General features: G+C 29.9%; 1 protein-coding gene across 4 annotated transcripts in view; it reads right to left on the bottom strand.

The window, feature by feature from the left end:
• The window catches only part of LOC148234719 (cubilin), a 115,978-nt gene extending 100,084 nt beyond the window's left edge, over positions 1-15,894 (bottom strand). For 2 of the 4 annotated variants that reach the window (XM_088187208.1, XM_088187211.1), the window contains exon 1: positions 15,484-15,894. The gene's annotated coding sequence lies outside the window, so the exon portion shown is untranslated. The remainder of the gene's footprint in view (positions 1-15,483) is intronic. The other 2 variants (XM_088187207.1, XM_088187210.1) reach the window with 1 other exon arrangement.
• Between the last annotated feature and the right edge of the window lie 5,270 nt (positions 15,895-21,164).

The raw sequence follows: 21,164 nt of genomic DNA, 5'->3' as shown, positions 1-21,164 counted from the left end.
AGTCCTGAGAGAACCTTTTGCAGCGGCCGAGGACTCGCCCATGCGTCCTGCGTCACGCGTCTTCTTTTATTAAAAATACACTATGATACAATACAGTTTACCCCTATATTATAATGCGAGATGGTAGTATACTATATCTACCTAATATAAAATATAAAATAAATTATATTTTACTTTAATTTTTCGTAAAAAGAGTCGTTTTATCCCACTGCGTCGCAATGCAACGAGTCGTCGCCTATTTTAGTTTGTTATATTCTAATATTTTTGGGCTAGTGTGTTGTTTGGTAACGGTTCTCCAAGCCGCTCCCACTTACAGTGACCATATTTTTTGCATTATGGAATATTATATTTTTATTTATTGTTGCTGTTATTAATAAGTGATAATTTATAGTAAAAGTTAATTAATAATAATAAAAACAGTAAATGGCGTATTTACAAAAATAGTTAAATAATCATTAAGGAAATTTTTGAAATTTGACAACGTTGATTAGTGCACGATTTTTTTGAACACCACATTAGCTTAAAAATGTGATAATTAAATTAATAACATGTATGTTTAAATGCTTCTAAAATTTTTTGTATAAACGATTTATAAAAAATATCCATTTATAATAAATAATAATTTGCACTCACTAAATTTTTTGGCGTCCATTTTCTGCGTACAACTGTTTCGAACACATTTATTTTCATAATTACACTGAGTGATACGTGTAAAAACATTTGTCATTATGAAGAAAATGAACTGAATGAGTGCAAATTTGTCACACGCGGTCTATGTTCACGTACACATGAATAAGAATTACTTTCGCACACATCACTATGTTCACAATGACTGGGGGGCGTTGGACAACGCGTCTTTAAAATTTTCCAAAAAGGTTTAATTTCTTTTGTCCATTTTGCCGTGATTGAAAATAAAATTTTTAAATCAAAATCACAATCACAAAAGATCACAGAGAGAAGAGCTATTTTCGCGATACGTTTCGACCGATAGTTTAGAGGAGACTAAATATACTGCATTACTTCGATTATAAAATGCATTTTTTTTATCTGTGTGGAGCTCCCGAATTTGGGAATTCCACAATAAAAAAAGTGTCATATACCCTAATAGATGAATTCTTAAAAGGTATGCACAAGGTAAGCTGATAAGACGGGACAGGTAGTGGCGATTTACCCTTTTAGAATAACATTGATTGTAATTTATAGCAAATATTTAATATTATATTTGTAAGCAAGTTTTTCAATCACTTAATTATGCGGCCCATAGATTTAGAAACACTGGGTAAATGACGTAATTACAATATATTTATGCAAAAAATCATAAGGAAGCTACAAATTAAATTTCAATAAAATATATTATTTGGTTTACAAGTTATAGGGAATTTACTAAAAAAGGTGAATTTTTGCTATTATTCCGCGAAATCTCCCGGCCATCAAGGAAAGCTCGGCAAAAAACACCGGGCGTTAAGCTGGTAAAAAATATAGTGCTTAGATGTGTTATAAGATTAAGAATAATAAATTAACAATAACATTAGATAAAATCGTAAACTATTTTTTTTAATAATAATTTCTTAAATAAAATATTATCATAATATTTTTGTGAATTGCTAAACACCTTGTAGTGTATGCGAATATTGTGGGCTGATCTAACTTGTGTTTCATGTAAATAACCAATACAAATTTAAGTAGAAAATATCTTTCCTAAGATTAGAGCCAATCTATCTATCGCAAGTGCAGGTAGTAAATTGTCAACAATGAATCCTTTAGAAATGGGTGTTTGCCTTCGCTCAAAGAAATTGCGGGGCATACAATATAATTAGAAAGAAACTGTTCTGAGAATTTATGTTTGGTTTTTTGTTTATATCACCTATATAATACCAAATTAATGTTATGGAAAGAATGAAAATGATGAATATAAAATATATTGAAAGCATACATGTTACTTTTAATTTATTTAAGTGCAATAAGCAATATATTTTTAGTGAAGTGTACCGTAAATTCATTTCGTGAGTATGGGCATACAAATGGTCAGACATGGTGGCCCAGAAATAACAAATCAAAATTTTTATTTTTAAATTTAAAAAGTGATAAAAAATCAGGTAATTAATACTAATCTATTGAAGAGTCTCACTTACTTTGTATTTGTAAGATGTTTGCCAATGAAATAAATTTGTTTTTGAAACTATTATTTCAAACAAATCGGACTCACAGGTTTAGAAACACTGGTTAAATAACGTACTTGACAGGTATTTATGCGAAAAATCATAAGGAAGCTACATATTAAATTTGAATACAATATCTTAATTAGTTTACAAGTTATAGGGAATTTACTGAAAAACATAATTGTTTGCCATTTTTCCGTGAGATCGCCCGGCCACCAAGCAAAGTTCGGCAAATAAATACCGGTCGTTAAGCTGTTAAGATAAAAATCTATTACACAACTTTATATGTTATATTTTTTTTTATATGTTATATTTTTATTAAAAATAAAAAAAAATTAATAAAAATATAATATATTTTGATTTCGAAGATGAAAAATAAAACTATTCTCACACTTTTCAGTTCAGTTAATCGTTACATGTTAATATATTTTTATTAAAATTATAATTAAAGAAATCTGCATAGGTTTTTTATTAGTGACTTTTGTAAAAGTTAAAATGTCAAAAAACCTTAATCCTGAAATATCCCGCGAGAATTTTTAAACTAGACGAAAGTGAGTTCCTCTCAAATCTGAATAGAAACAAGGTTTTTTATATAAAAAGAAAGAACATGAATTGCTTGAAAGTGTTGCAAAACTTTGGGGAATTGGTAAGTCTAAAAGTGGTCGAATGATTATGTTTTTATAATATTTTTTTATGTAAATATCTATATATATGTAATAAAAAAATAAATATATTGATGCCCTATTTTATAAATAGCATTTCGTGTAAACAATATAAATAAGTGTCTACTTATACCTTCACCTTAAACAATTATTCATTTATATTTAAAATATAAAACATAAAAATGACGAGGGGTGGATAATCTTAAAAAAATATCAAGAGGGGCACAATCCGTCCCGATTGGTTAACGAAGTGTGCCGGGCCACTGTTGACTCGGACTATTAAGCGCTCGCGGCGTGTTTGCTCAGAAATTATTTTCAGCGCTGGCAACACTGGCGCCGATATAAATAAGCGGCAAATTATTGTTTATTCAGAGCGACGTCGCATCGCATCGATGGTAAATATCTCCATGCTTAAGCGTGAATTTCTGATGCACGACCGCGGCCAATTTGCATAAAGTAATTGAACCGGTCCGATCCCGGGGACTCTTTAAACCGCATAAACACAGCTAAACCCGAAAACTTTCAGAGAGCTTCGCAAAAATCCACCCCCACCCCCGCTCGAAGTCGACGTGTTTACACGCCCCGGATCAGTTGACAGACCTCGTAACTACGACAGAGCTGGCAAATGATATTTTGCGATTAGAACATCCGCTAATTGAAATTCGCACCCTCCGCTCTTGGAATATTATATAAAGGCATTCCAGGTAGGTTAAATAGTCAAATATATTGCATTATACGAATATTCATTAACTATTTAATAACATATTTATGTGGGTAAGTTATACTAAATAGGTTAAATATAGCTAGTGAGCAATATGAGACTAACTTTTCAAATCTTTCATAAAGTATATGTCTAAGATTGGTATCAGTTAATTTAAAACATAATATTAGGCAAACGACAACGATTCTTATTGTCCATATCACGAAAAAAGCCATAGAGAACTGTGAGAAAAAAGTATTAAGGTATGCCAAAGAAAAAATTGTTTACGAAAACCTAAGAATAAATAATTAAAGTACCTAAAATTTATGGAAATTGATGGCAATTTATTAAGGACTTAATATAAACAGATCAAAAACTTTATAATATCCCTAGTCATTTCAGCTTTTTCCAAGGAGAGGAAAAGTTGGACAATCAGTGGTTGTATTTTTTTAAATATTTCTTCTTCATTAAGATTCATAGTATTTTAATAAATGAGATAAATTCAAGGGGCCCGAATTTTTATAACAATATTACGACTTACAATAAGTGAGAATCAAATGAAGCAAATCTAAGCCTTGAGCGAAAAACATTTCTGAGAAGTCAAAAAACCACGTCAAAAGCAATAAAATCGTGCCGTCGCTGTTGCAGTACAAACGTTCGGTTTTCTAGCATTTATATTAAGACTTTTCATAACAATATTACGACTTACAATAAGTCAGAACCCAAATTAAATTCATCTATACCGAATTTTGACCAATAGGATAGCGCAAAAAACAATTATTCCTTTTATTCCACGTCAAAAGCAATAAAATTTATTGCTTTTGACGTGAATTTTTGACTTCTGGGAAGTGATAATTATTTTTGCGTCCTCCTATTGACCAAAATTCGATTTAAATATGCTTTAACCAATGTTCTCATATCATAAGTCGGTATTAATACCGGTGAGGACAACTATTATATTTTTAAAACAAGTGCAGACTAACTATGATGCAATATGCAATATGTGACGTCTCTGTACTTTTTTACCTTGAGATTTGAGTTGGCTTAATTTGTATTTTGGACTTGATTTGTATTTTGGACTTCTAAGTTCTAAAGAGTTCTAAAATTAATTATAGTTTTAGAACTTGCATTAAATTAGGTTTAGGTTTGAACAGCAAATGTACGTTTCGCAACTACTAAATTGAGTTTCATAGATATTTTAAAGCAGCATATAGTTTTACTAGCGCATATTAATTAAATTAAATTTTTGCTAGTAGAAATATATATCTACCCGTGAAAATGTATTTGTACTTGACACGTAAAAATATAACTTAGTATTTAAGTATTTAAATGTAGACATTACAACGTAAAGAAAAGTTAAAATCATATAATTTTACAAGAACCTACCAGATAAATTATATTTTCCCTGGTTAAAATATATATCTACCAGTGAAAATGTATTTCGATATAATTTCACTGTATTGACACATTTTAAAAAATATTTTCAGAATAGATTTGAGACTGCTTTTTTTAAATTTTCTTTGTGGGATAACCTGAGAATTTCTGGTTTAAAATCTAAGACGACATTTCAGCTTTTTCCAGGGAAGGGGGCAAAATTCAGTGGCCGTTTTTTTAAATTTCGGCTTCATTAAGATTCATAGTATTTCATTAAATGACATACATTTTTCAGGCCAAATTCAAGGGATGCAAATTCCTCCTTCCTGTCCCCTGGTTAGAGAATGATTCTGTACAATAATTTACCAGATGTTAAATTGATAAGTTACTGTAACAAGCACTACTTTTTAGGTGAATTTAAGTTGGGTAGCAGGCATAAATATTAATGGAGCGTTCGGAAAAATGTCTGCTTATAACTCGAAAATTCATTTAAAAAATACGTTAAAGCATTGTAAGCTAGAACACATAGTTAAATAATCAAGTATACTGTTCAACTTGTTTTCCTACTTTAGGAGACTTATTTTATTACAAAGAGTAAATGTACATACATTTACAAATTTAATTTATATACGGAAAAAATTGTCTGGAATCTACTCAACCATTCACTGTCACATGAAACGAGCTGAAACAACAGTCCAAAAGATCGATTTCCTCCCTTAATATTAAATTTCATATCGCGAGAAGGGGAGAAGCGAACAGAGCGGAGCTGCGTCGAGATAAAAACTTGGTAACAATTACGCCACGCTCGTCGATAAGACTGAAAGACGCCAGGAGGAGTAAATCGGACCCTCGGGCCGCAAAGGCCCTCTTTTCAATGGCGGTCCGTGAATAATTTAGGGTCGAATTTGCACACAACATGCAACTTTGGACTCTGACAAAAGAACGGCTCGGAAAGGGTTGGCGTTTGTCATTAGCGACAAGTCTTTTGGATTTGCGTTAAGTTATCAATGGACCCTAGAACTTGCTCCGCCCCCTCTTATAGTCAGTAAACCGACTGAATTTTAATAATTATTTAAAACCATAGACAGATCTGAATTACTGGAAATGAGTATAAATGAAATAATTTTATTTTGGTTTGATAATTATTTAATAAATATTACGCAAAAGTTAATTTAAAAATAAGAGCATCTCACGGTGTACCACAGTGTTCTAAATAGGAGTCATTAGTGTTAATAATATATACAAGTTGATAGAATACTGGTTTCTATAAGTTGTAGCAGAATAAGATTCTTCAGACCCAATTGTTCATCTGCAAAAGTTTAAGTAGTTTTTGACTTGCCACTGACATAATTAAAATGAAGCGTAGGGTCAGTACCCAGTTTACGAGTAACTTTTTTTTAATAAAAGTACTGAAGAAAAAATGAAAGAATACGAAATAAAAATAAATGTTTTAATGCGGGTGATGGAATGTGTTTTTAAAACGAGAAGTTAGGGTTCCAAGTTATCAAAAAGGGACGAAGGCTGCGGCGAGTGAATACGTCCAAATCTGAGGCAAAAGTCCGATCGTTAAAAGTTGAAATGCACTGGTAGGGTGCGGGGCGGAAGGCTTTGCGCCAATTTGCCAACTTTTCGATTTTGCATCGGCAAAAACTTTAACGCGGCTGCAGATATCTAAATTTGAGAATGTTTTGAAATGCGTTAAAACCGCGGAGGTCTGAAAAGTTGCCAAGACAAATGAGAGAAAATTAGTTTAAAATCTAGAAGGATAAGATTAGGTTAATTGTGGTGAAACCCGACTGCTCCGACTAGCAATTAAAGTTAACTGACCGTCGTCTTGATTACGCTCTAAGCATAATTATATTGTAACTGCAGTTGACCATAAGATAATCGTATCTAGGGATAGTCTCACTTGAAATATTACACATAAGATTAATAGTTTCTTGTACGTCCAGTTTTACAGAAAAATGCCTAATATAAATATATTAATGGTACAATTTGTAATTATAAGAATTTTCAAGTAAGAAGAAAGACTTAAATTAAGTTATACTATAAAAATGTATAGGATGTTTTTGAGTTTTTCTTATAAATTCTTATTTGCTTTGCCAAATATAATAATAAATTCTTAAATTAAAATTAAGCTATGTCATGTATCTTTTAATCGTAAGCTGTGAAAATTGTTAATATAATAAAATATATGTGAAGAAAGGATTCAGCTGTATGCTGATGACACAGTGCTAATATATAAATCTAAAACATGCAAAGAAAGTAGTAGATTAGAATAAACAAATTTACGTTTAATAACAATATGATATTCAATGATAATTTTGATATCACAATCATTGTAAATAATTCTCGTATGACTTATTTCTTACTACAATAAAAACTAAGTTGAAGACTGAAAATAAAATATAAATCATTACAAAAAAATTAAAAGAGAATAATTATAATGGGCATTTTTTTATAAATAAAACGGTTATTAATAATAATACTTTATGATAAGTTAATGCTTATAATTAATCAGTAACTTTTTAATATATTTTTATTTTTAAGTCCAATGCGTTACAACGGGGTAAATATGTATTGATAAAACTAGACAAATCAATCTGTCAAGTATTAACTAATTTTATTATATGTATTATAAATTGAATCAATAAACACCTTTGTGACTTTGTAGCTACAGCTGGTTTTTAATTATAGTGCATTTTCATAAATAAAAATTCGAGTCAGCTGCCGTGGCTCGAACCCGTGGCCTCTGGATTACTAATCTATACCTTACGTAGAACGCTATTTCAACTTTTAATATTCAGTGAAGTTTAGATTGTGGCTATAAACCTGACATATACTTATAATACGTGCAAATATTAAAATCCTTCCAAAATTTTTCACAAATCAGAACTTTTCAACCATTTCGCTTTTGACTTGGAATAAACAAAGTTTTGCCAAACCAGCATCAAGTGGAGCTACGCCGAGTACCGAAATCAAGACCGATTTTGCTAACTAAGAAGGAGTGCAACGTGATCTGCGGAGACTACTGAGAGATTGCAAGAAGAATACGTATCTTACTCTAGATATAAGATCACCTAAAATTTATTTATTTATTTTTATTAAATCTTCCGTTGTAATCTAACAGGCGTAAGCCGAATGCGTTACAACGGGCAAATCTACACCAACTGAATAAGTCAATCAGACATAATGAATACTTACAAGTAAGTATTAACCACCAGACTGAAAGTCTGGGAATCGGTGGCATCTATATTATTAATTATAAATTATTATGTTCTATACAATTTATAATCGTTGTTTTTAATAATAGTGCTTTTTCAAAAAAAAAAAAAAAAATCGTTGCCGCTGCCGGGGTTCGAACCCGCAACTTTTTACAAATAGTTTCCGATATTATATTTATAATTAGAATGTGTTTCTGGAAAATATTTAATTTATAGAAATATTTATGGATTTTAAAAATATATAAAAAGGGTTGATGAAATTGTTCTAACCCATTTTTAATCATAACCTTACTTATCAATAAATTAAAAATGAAACCGTGAAAAAAAACGTGATAATTAAATTTGCGATTAGCAGAACAAGTGTATTCGTCACGTCGACATTTGGACGCATGATGTAAATACATTTTTCAAATAGATCTTTGTCTTTACAAATATAATGTAATGCTATATTATATCACCAACATGATATATTAGTGACTAATATATGAAATACCTGGGTTTGAATCCCTTGAGTGTTTTTCGATATATACATATACATATAGTACTTGTAAGATCGAAATTAGTGATTATTATATAATTAGAATGCTAATCGATCATCACAGATTAGTTTAACCTAGATTCTCCTAATCTAGCAGATGAATATCATAATAAATTATCTATCTAAAAACATACAGCTATAACAAGGTTTACCATGCTTCCCGGTTTGACGATGTTTGGCTTGTGATTTATAGTACTTATGTAAATCGTTTACTTAATGGAGAGACGGCATCACGACGTGTATATAATTCCAGTGACATTAGTCATGTCTTGCATTTTTTTATTGTTATGTGAGTCATCGCTAAGCAGTAGGTACATAAATGAGGTTGTCGAAAATCTTACATTATTTCAATTTTAATAAATGTAACCTTTTTTATAATAGTGTGTGGACAAGTTTATGGCGTGAAAATTATTAGAATTAAAATAATTTCAGATATAAATCGGGTCGTGCTATGTTTGTAATAAACAACAATACTGCTTATTTAATAGCACGAGAAATACAAAGTTTAATTTCTGAATTAATTACATATGAAATTAAAAAAGTAGTACTGAAAAATATTTATAAATAATGTCGAATAGATTATTAAAATTAACTAAATGTTTACAAGACAAAACAAGACAAACAAGTATAACCCTTTTGTAAAACTACGTGATCTCGAACACATTCGAAGGCTTTACGTCGTTATGTGAAATACACATAGCACGCGAAGATGTTGGGGAAGTAATGGGCGTGTCGCGATGCCAAAATGACATATATTTTTTCGATACTAGGGATAAGTTTGAACGTTTTTGGCATACTAAAATAACGCAACTATACTCCGCCCTTCGATTCAAAATAACAGAGTAAGTAAATTACTTTGAATACAAATTGAGTGACAGTCAATATAACAGATAAATAACATCAGATTTCAGTAAAAAAATTACGAATTCAAAAAATGCCATAATCATCACAAATAAGTCAATGTATAAAGTATAAGCAATGCTTCTAAACTAGTCATCATTAAGAAAGAGTATATTGTGCAATATGTCACTATTTTGATACAATAATATCATAATTGGCCAATATATTTATTTTATTATTAATTATTAGAATGAATAATATCACGTGACTTTTGCCAAAAAATATAAAAAATGTAATACGCATGTAAGAAATCTTACATAATCAGTAGAAAGTAACAATTGAACAAAGGTGTTTAACCAAACAAAAAAATTAGAGAAATCGTAATATTCCGAACATATAATTAAAACAACATAAATATGATATTTGCTAGTCGCCTAGAAAATAATACGCATCGTCTTACGCGACAAATATTTTATAGCCATCGGGAAGCGACCACAATGGTTTAATTTATGAGGGCTAACCCGGTAGACTATATCTGCTTCATTATAGAAGGTTTAACAGTACGGTGGCTGGGCTGAATAATACACAATTAATGACTCTATTTGCTTGATAAACGGAGTTTCAATAAATAATGCATAAACGTACATTTATTTGAGATAAACTTGAGATAGGCGAAGACTAAATATAAAATCGCAAATTTAGAAAGCCAGGACAACGTTATTCTGTTTGAAAAGATTCTTTAAACTCGCTTTTAAGACTCTCTTATTTAAAAAAAATATGAACTGTTACATATTATCTTTCAAGAAAAGATTCAAAGAATAAGTGGACTCGGATAGAGCACAACCTTATTATTTAGGACAGTAATAAAAAATATATATGTAGCTAGAAGTATTGCCAACATCCAATAAAGGATGTCATTAAAGTAAGAATTATGCTATAAGTGGTGTACCGCAATGATCTCATCTTACGCCCATTTAATTTTTAATATGATTTTTTAGTTTTCTATAACGTATATAGTCCTTGAAATAAATTAATTGTATTTTAATAATTATTTAAAAAAGAGAAAGCAAAAAGTTAAAATATCTTATGCTTATTGCAGGGAGAAAATAAATATCACACAGTGTACCACAAAGATCTAAATTGGGACCATTTTTGTTTATAATCAATAATACAATAGTTGATATTATTAATTATTTAGGAGTAATTGTAGATAAAAAATTAAATTTTAAAGGCATTGTAATTACATATTTAAAATAATAGTAGAAAAATAGGTATAGTATCTAGTAGGAGAAATATGTTAAGTATAAATACAAAAAAAATAAACTTCACTTGTATTATATTTCCCCATTTCAATTATTGTGCAAGAATTTTATATATTTTAATTAGATAAAACGATGTTACAAAAATTACAAAATAGGACAATGAGAGTAGTTAAAAATAAGAATATATTTATTGGTTGTAGTATGATTTATAGACTGGAATGATTAAAATATTTAAGAACTATTGAAGATTAATGCTTTATTATTAATATTTAAGTTAGAAAATAATAGGTTACCAGAGTATTACAATAAATATTTAGTAAGAAATACATAGATTTAATACTAAAAATAGAGACAATTTAAGGATAGTAATGTAAAAGAAAATGAGTACGGCCAGGGGAATATTGTATGGAGGTGTGAATTTGTATAATATTCTTAGGACAACACGTAAAAATAAAAATAATAAAGGAGCAACCTCATGAATTAAGAAATAAATTTTAATATATATAAAAAAATATTCTGTTTATGTTTATACTATTTTTTTATATGTATGTTTTGATTAAAGATGTTTATTGTATAAACAATTAGCGCTATAATAATAAATATTATTCTAATTAAATAAATAAATCAGTTTTAAATATTCTATAAATTTTATAATTAAGCATATTTTATATTTAATTATATCCTTTATAAAATCAATGAATTAAAAAGTTTGAATAACATGTACTCAGAATATAGTTTTAATTTATATATTATAAATATTAAAAGGTTGTTATACACTATTTTTAGAATACATATGTGACGTTTTTATGAATTGATAAATTTTTACATTATATATGCAAGACGTAGTTCGATTTTGAATATTTATTACAATATTCATCCGTAGGATCAGGAAAATCTAGGGAAACCATACGTGTTAAATTCTGTAATTATATAGTATTTATTAATTGCAAACTTTCAGACCCGATTCAAATCTATAACACTAAACTTCAAATAAAATTTGCATTATGATGCAAGTTATTGACTTGTGGTATAAAATTAGATTGTAAAATACAGATTGATGACAAATGTAAAGATCAATTTAAAGAGAGCAAATAAACCTGTTAAAATAAATATGAAGGATTTGAGAATAAAACATAATTTATCAACTACTAAAGAAGTTCTACAATGTTTTAAGGTAATTTATAAAAGATTCAAAAATTGTGTAAAAAAATATATACTAACAAAAAAATCCCATTTTGTTATATTGTTTTTAGAAATATATTTAGGATTATTTTATGTAAATGAATTTACTAAACAGTAAAATAAATATTAAACAGTACTTTTTGAAGTAGCTAAATAATAATAATTCTGTAAAATTGTAAAATACGAATATAGTGATTCAATAAATTCTGTTTCATGTAAAACAAAAAAAATCTATTCAATATCAAATAATTTTGTCTACATATGTATATATAAAAAATGCAAAGCTATTTAACAATCTGATTTTGTAGATTATATTTTTTGTATACAACTTTGTAGGTAAATATTGCCATTGATATCTAGCCCTTCGTTTTAGCGTGGCTAAGCTTGTTAGAAAAACTTTGATACTATCTTAGAAGTGCAATCAGACGTAAAGTTTATATTGTGACTGACATTTTGAAACGCAAAAGTATCTTCTTTGGCAGCAATTAAAAGTTTGCTGTTGACTGGATCAGCACATTTGAAAAATGATAACAATTTTGAATACACGCTAAACTCGATTTATGCTTTATATACTTTTCATATTATAAATCCCCTAGTGAGTCACTTAAAACTCAAGTTGTTCACATTTTATGCGATCAACTTTACCACACACCATCCTTAAAATATGTTTTCTTCTTGATAAGCATAAGTAAATGTACACATAGTATTCTAGTGTTAATATATTCATAAATATAAATGTGAAAATAAATAATATGTCATAGTCAAAATTTTTTTTTCGACAACCTCGTCTATGTATTGTCCGGCGATGACTGACATAATAAAAATAAAAAATTGTAAAGGACGTTATTTTATATTTTTCCCGAAGGAATCAAAAGTTCGCCGGTCAGTTGTCGTTTTAAATATTTTAATTTTATAAAGATTCATAGTATTTCATTAAATGACCGTTTAAAATCCACGTCAAAAGCAATAAAATCGTGCCGTCGCCGTCTATTTTCGAGAATTTATATTAAGACTTTTTATAGTGATATTTCGATTTACAAGAAGTGAAAATCGGATGAATTATATTTAAATGACCAAATGGAGAGCGCAAAAAACAAGTATGTGTCCCTTCTCAGAAGTTAAAAATCCACGTCAAAAGCAATAAAATCGTGCTAGTGCCGTCGCAGTGGGAACGTCAGTGGTCATTTTCTTAATATTTTTATTTCATTCAAATTCATAGTATCTCATTCAAATTCAAAAGGGTCCCAGTTTAGAATCCACGTCAAAAGCAATAAAATCGTAGTAGAAAAGCTCGGTTATAAAGCGTTCATATTTAGACCTTTTATATGAATATTACTACTTAACAATAAGTGAGAATCGAAAAATGCATTAAACCAAATTTTGATCAATATCCTTCTTATAAGTCAAAAATCCACGGCAAAAGCAATAAATAAATTTATTGCTTTTGACATTAATTTTTGACTTCTGAGAAGTGATAATTGTTTTTGCGCCCTCCTATTGATCAAAATTCGGTTTCAATACACTTTGACCAACACTCTTATATCAGAAATTCGTAGTAATATTGGTAAAAAAAAAAGCTAAAACATAATTTAATATCGAAGTGCAGACTAACTAGGGAGGAATATGCGAGACGCGACATTTGTCTGTACTTCTTATTCTATTTTTTCCCCTAAAATATAAATTGGCTTAGTTTGTATTTTATAATTGACTTAACGAAAGTTCTAAAACAGTTTTGGTCAGGTTTGGGTTTGAACAGTAAATGTACGTTTCGCAACCAGAAAATTGAGTTTCATAGACATTTAAGAATTAATTTCACTGGTGACTATCGGTGAATTTACATTTTCGCTAATAAAGTTCAAATACATTTTTACCAGTAGATATATATTACTACTGGCGAAAATATAAATTCATTGAAAAATACAAAGTTGGGTTAGGTTAATTCGCGTAGATTTGGGTTTACCGGCAAATTGAGCTTCATACACACCTTAGAGCAGCATATAATTTCACTAGTGCATACCAGTTAAATTATATTTTTTCTAGTAAAAATATATTTGTTGAAAATATATTTGGACTTCACAAGTGAATATATATTCACTGAAAAATACAGATTCACTGTAACATTTTTACATCGCATGTAAGTAAATAATGATAAGTATACATATGTATGTTATTACTCAATATGGAAAGTTGAAATCATATAATTTTACTAGTACCTGCAAAATAGATTATAATTTCATTGCTAAAAATATATATATATCTACCGGTGAAAATGTATTCCGATATGATTTCACTGAAATGACATATTTAAAAAAATATGTTATAGATAAATTCGAGACTGTTTTTTTTACATTTTATTTAAGGGATAACTTTAGAATTTCTGATTTAGAATCAGGGATGTCATTTTAGCTTTTTCATGAAAGGGGGGGGGAAGGTAGCAAAATTTGGTCAGTCAGTAGTCGTTTTTTTTTAATTTTGATTACATTAAGAAATGCCTTGCCATCCCTTTTTTAAATTTCGTTCCTGAAAAAGGGGCGTGTGGCCCGTTTTAGGAAGTGGGGGCTATCTACTAAAGTTATTATTTTGTATAATGAACACATTCAGTAATTTTCATCAAACAGTACAAAACTCTTTCATGTCACCAGACAAATAAATTTTATTTTTACTGGTAAAAATATATATCTATTGGTGAAAATGTATATAAATTCACTGAAATGACATATTTTCGGGATATCTTCAAAACTGTTTTTTTATAAATTTTTCTTCAAGAGATAACACGAGTATTTCTGGTTTAAAATCATAATTTAGAATTTTTATTTCATTAAGATTCATAGTATTTAATTGAACGACATTCATTTTTCTGGTCAAATTCGTTTGTGCAAACTTTTGTATTGATGTACTATGTGGTTCTGATTTAACTAAGAAGACTACTCATAGTTCAGCACGAAATTTTTGCAGCCATTTTTACACCGTACGTTTCTTAGTAAGCACAACAAAAACACAGTTTTCAAACACAAACACAAAATAGTCAATAACCCAATTTGAAGCAAAAAATATATACAATGATATAACCGAAAAATTTAACTATTATCCTAGCAACCTTATGTTTATAAATAAAAATATTATATTATTGAGAAGAAACATAAGTATAATCTATACTATGAACAACAAATAATTTTAGCATTGCAATTAAACTTATTATTATTTAAAATATCTTAATTATTATTATACTACAAATCAATATAATGAATCATAAAAATGTTGTTGTGTATTTTGTCAAAGTAATAAAAGCAGAATTTATAAACAGAGTCTCGATTGGAAATATCAAATGAATGTTGGATGGGTTTTTAAATTCAAAACACTTGAAAAATAAAATATAATAAAATAACAATTGAATGAAAAAGAAAAATATTTTGTTTTGCGTTTTTTTAAATAACATAAACGATCGTGCGATATAAAATGGACAGCTCAAAGATCGGACACTACAACCGATCAATCGAAAAGGTTGCACTTTTTGCTGCACGACACAATGCCACCATACTCACCGAGTATCACGTGTCAAACGAGTATAATAACAACGCCCCTTTTTGAGAGTACAGTAACAGTATAAATAAGGTGATATTATTATTTTTTAAGGAAACGGCGCGCGTTATCGAGCGGTTCGTATTTACGGAGCGGCGTCCGCGTATTTACGGAGCGGCGCACCACGCCCCTCGGCCGATCGGCAACGTCGCCGCGAGCCGGGACGCCCACTTCGGTGATGTAACCGCGAGGGTGGGGGTGCGCGCAAGAGAACCTTACCCCGAGCCGGCGGCCATGGCGCGGACGAGGGCCGAGCCCCGCTGAGCGCTGCGCCCCGGGGGGCCCGCGGGCTGATGCTGCGGCAGCGAGAGCGAACACCGGCGCCGGCGACCACCCCCGACGCGCCCGACCTCAGCCGCTGGCGGCACGCGTGTGCCACACTTTTCCACCCCCGCAGTGTTGCCACTTCGCGCTTTGAAAATATCCTGAAAAAAAAACAAAACCGACGACTCGCAAACGCGATCGACCCCCGCTCCGCGATTTTGTACGCGATCGAAGTCCGATACGAATCGAATTTTCAGCATATTTTCAAATATCGCGAGAAAATTTTCTTTTCAGACATGGCAATTCCGTTTTGTGGGAGCGGTCGCGCGGGCGGCGTCTGCGCGCTGGGCGCCCGCGGCCGACGTTGCGTCATTTTCCTTTTCAACCCTCAAAGCGACGGTCGGAAAATAGCGACCTTCGCTCCACTGCATTGAGCCGCATTACTTGCGGTGGCGTTTTCCGGTTACGTAATGTCACGAATGTTCATTAAATATCACCAAAATTATACTTTTAATAGTTTCGAGAGTGTACAATGTACAAAAGTCAAACAATATATTTTCGTGTCTTGATTCAGAAATCACGAGCAGTAGTGCGCTATGTCTTTCAAAAGAGAATCTGCTCTACTAATATTTAGGATATCAAATTGTTAACTACCTAATGCCCAAATAATAGTTTTGAAGTTGATTACACTATTGAGTTTTTAGTCGGATATGGATGAACAGGTCTTTTATTTATTAACATGCCCCTATTATTAATTAATTAATATGGCTTAATACATATTAAAATATATATCAGGTTGTTTCATAAGCTTTTTAAGGTGCGGATTAAATGAGTTAAAAATTAAAACGTGTAATACTTTTACAAAATTACATATTTTCCACCTTTTTTTTACAATCTGTTTATACTTGTTCTTTTGCTTATTTTCCCCTAAGTGACCAGTTGGCTTAGTTTGTATTTTGGACATATGAAACTAAATTATTTATTTTACTGCATAAATTCAGTTGTCAAATTACCGATAAATCAATCTATAAAAACATTAACTTTATATAATTCAGCTGGTGCTATTGTTGATTTTTCGTAATTTCTGAGCTTCTTCCTTAGGTATTTGATCTGAAAATTCAGATTGAATACAAATTTTAACACAAACGAAGCTGCGTTAAAATTATACAATCTGTCCCTTTGAATAATAATGTTTATTGTGAAAATAATACCAAGAAAGTTGGTGCTTTTGAAGGCAATGTTCGGCTTTTTTATTTATTGTATGTATAAAAAGAGCTGAAGGAAATTATATCTGAAATATTATACATCATACATCTCAAACAGCTGTAGCTAAGTTCAGATTCATTGTTTGAGGAAAATTTTTATTTTTTTATAAATTATTCTTATTATATTTTTTTCCAGAATCGGGCCCCTCCGGACTTCGGGTATTTGTGCTTTTCCCCTCTCCTCTCTCTCGGCAGGCATGTATACATGAACAGTGAGTATTATTTTTTTAATATGATATTAGTATGTAAAGAAACGTCCCATTGGATGCCTCTTAGGCATTCTGATTTCTCAATGATTTTCATTTCTCGAGAAATGAGAATTTTGATGAATGAAAAAATGTATGTATTACAGTAAAGTATTGCAGATACATTTTTACATATTATTTTTACAAAAACCCTTTAAAAAACACATGCCATCTAAAGTAGAATCAAACATCTTCGTTTTTGTTTTTGTTAAAAAAATTCCTCTTGTTTTGTGTTGACGTTGATTTAAACGACAACAAGACTTCAAATAGGCACTGTAAGTTATTTGTTCTCTTACCCGTCGATTCAAATATTTTGAGTTCTTTCTCCATTAATCCGTAAGATGTTGGTTATCTTACACTACTCTATATAAGGCTGCCATTTTTCTCGAGATGAAACACTAATGCCTCTCCATATTTATTAATACAAAAACTAATATATTTTATTGGATACTAATTATTTGTTTATACTAATTTACATTTATTATTTGTCATGTCTGTCAGTTATGTCAAATGGTATTTTTTGCCATGTCTGTCCAACCATAGCGTCTCTAAAATTCTAATGTCGCCCCTGTAACAAAAAACTTTGCGTCCATGAAAAATAAAAGAAAGAAAGGACAATTAAAGTACTTGGGAAAAAAACATCAGGAGATTATTAAATAATAATAATATTAAGTGACAAATATAAAATAAGAGAACTGAAGTGCATAAAATAATTTTGATTGGGGCCTTTCGTGCAGTTCTAGTTTTCTGAATTTCTGTTTTTTTTGTATTTTATAAATGAACCCTTACTTCAAACCTTTAAAAATCAGTATTACTACATATTTTTATAGCAACCGAATTCTAAAAAAATATGTCTGCTTCAAATAAAAATGCACAAAGTCAAAACTATTTTTATTCTGACTTTCGTAAGTAAATTAAGTTTTACAAGTTCTATATTACATATTCTCCATATTTTGTAAGGCATCTAATGGCATGTAAAGACAACATCCCATTGGATGCCTTTCCGTATTTATTATTACCGAATCTAAATTATTTTACTAAAACTTACATGGGTTGATTTTGTCGTATTTGATTCTATTCTCCAAATTTTCTTTCATTGTTCGATTCCGTGAAGGTTTCTCTGGAAGTTTTCTGACGCTTTTAATGGATCATGATGAGAGGAGATCACATCTGTATCTTCCGCAAATGTCGTTATTGCTTTTGAACATATCTTTGGGAGATCAGCTGTATAAATTAGGTAAAGTACCAGTCCTGATACACTTTCCTGTGGAGCTCCGGATTTAATTTATTCAGCTCCTTGCACTCCGCGTTGACCTTTACGTGAAAGTATCTATGATTCTAATATTTTATATATTTTTTCGGCAGGTATACTTTTATCTTATAGAGCAGTTAATCGTACCAAACTTTGTCAAAAACCTGACTAATACCTATGAACGCAGCGGTGCAGTACCTTTTGCCCTCAAAATCGTTACTGATTTTTTATATAATCCTATGGACTTTCTCCAGTCCAGTGGCGATTTCTAAATCCAAATTGGTGATCTGGACCGATAAACCTGTTACATATGTAACAGGTTTATCGGTCTATACTACTTTGTTTCTTCAAATGGTTTTCCTGGTTTTAATATCATTATTACATATGTTACTTTCTAGGAAGAGGAAAAGAATTCCAGCCTTAATATGGTGATGAATATTATTTTGATAATTTTCATTTCTTTTTCCAATAATTCTTTAAGTAATTTTCTTGATTTTAAGTCAAATCCCGAGGTTTTTTTGGATTTGTGTTAATATTATTGATTTTATTTCTTTTTAAACTTTTTTTTGCGATTTTTGGCATTAATTATCCACGTGTTAATCAATTTATTTATACCTGATTTGAAAGATAATATATTTTTAGAAACAATAAATTCTTAAATGTAGGTTTTTACATCTGTTTTTGTAAATTAAATTCCACCGAAAAACTGTTACAAATATCTAAATAGATGATAGTAATTTTGAGCAATGTCTGAAGAATGCGGTGGATAAGAAAGGAGCTCCCAAGAAAATCTATTGCTTTTTTCTTTCGTCTTTTTTGATACATGAAGACAATTTTTGTCGGATATATTTACAATTGGAAATCCACAAATAATGATGATACAGATTCTGCTACAGGATAGTGGGAATAGAAAAAGAAAATACGATATATCCTATTAATCATTTTTTAGGCTCTACGTTCCAAGATGAGTCTTCGCCTCTTTTTTTTGTTTTGTAATCTGGTTTTTTTTTCGATGGACAAGGAATTAACTTGTCGCATTATGGCTAACGACATTATTAATCAATGGGATTCACAAATAATACGATAAATGGCTTTCGAGCAAATCAAACACATTGGTTTGTAGTTTTTGCTTAAGATATTATGAAACCATGTAAATTAAAACGACACATTGCAAGAATGCATTCTAAATATTGTACATTGGTAAATCAATAGATTTTTTTAAAGAAAATTAGATGAGTTTAATGATCAAAAGCAAAGGTGCATAAAAATAGTTTCTATCCTAGCAAAAACATTGCTAGCATCGTATCAAAGTTCCTAGAGAGTCTCAAAATATAAAAAAACACATACAATAGAAGAAAAGCTTGTTTTGCTAGTAGCTATGGGTTTTGTTGAAATAATGTTTTTCGAATCATGTACAAAACATTTGCGACAGATACTGCTTGCTGAAAAAGAATTTATGAAATACACTTTGTGATCAGTTAGTTTCTCAACTGGTCATTTTGAAATTTGCTATACAATTATATATGGCAACATATGAAGCTAGAAATTCTTATTTGATTGCATATGTTCAATGTGTTACATTAAATAATATACATGAAGATAAAATATGTATATCATTTTGCAACACAATTTCTGGAAAACCCATATCCATTGATTATTTTTATTTAATTGTAAAAAAATTCAATGAACTTTTTAACAATTTTTTTTTACAAAAGTTATAATTTCATCATAACCAGTCCATTAAAATTAGGTCGCTTAAAAACTTGTGCAAAGATATAATATAAAGGTAAATACACCTTACTTCTATACTGTTGTGAAGTGCGTTGGCTATCTATAATAGTACAATAGTGATTCAATGGGCTTTCGAACTTTAAGGAAAAATTGCGATTTTCCATGGTGAAAACCCCAAAAAATAATTTTAAAATAATGTGAATGATTTGACTTCTTAAAAAACTTCAGCAAGATGTTTGCAAAGACTATTTTTAAAATAATAATAATAATATAATTAAAAGTACACTTATTAAAAATAAATTTATTTTAAATTCAATTTTTTTTGCTTTTCTACTTAGTATTTTGTATGGGATTTTTTAACGGATTATCAAACAAGATGGCGCCATTCTGAAACAAGATGGAGGATTTGGCTGGTTTACGAACTTACCCAAGATGTTTACAAGGTATATTTGAAAGAAAATCTTAATAGCGAATAAAATTTCGGCAGTTACCATGTCCGGTCTATATAATCTACATATCCCATAAATATTTTTTTTAATATTTTTTTATTTATAATATTGTTTTAACCATATTACCCTTTCTCAATGATTTGTTTAACTCAACTACAATTTTTTTTAAAACCACCATTTTGAAAAAAAAAATTTAATTTAATTTTTAAAATAGTAGTTTTTTGAAAATTTTCACACTATCCATTGTTTTTCAACAAATATACTTTCAAAAAATATAAAAAAATATTTTTAATAGTATTTTTATTATTACTATTTCTGCCAAATGGCGTTAGTGGCTGATAACTATACGCTACTTGACGCTATGTGACTCATTATGGCGTGAACGGCTTATAAAGTATTAATTAAAAGTTAGGTTTCGCGCTCTATAATAACGAAAAG

Source organism: Plectrocnemia conspersa, unplaced genomic scaffold (genome assembly GCF_051122295.1).
Source record: "Plectrocnemia conspersa isolate PC_06_02 unplaced genomic scaffold, ASM5112229v1 ptg000005l, whole genome shotgun sequence".
Classification (NCBI taxonomy): Eukaryota; Metazoa; Arthropoda; class Insecta; order Trichoptera; family Polycentropodidae; genus Plectrocnemia; species Plectrocnemia conspersa.
Note: the sequence above shows the minus strand (reverse complement) of the source record. Positions and strands in the feature narration are given on the sequence as shown.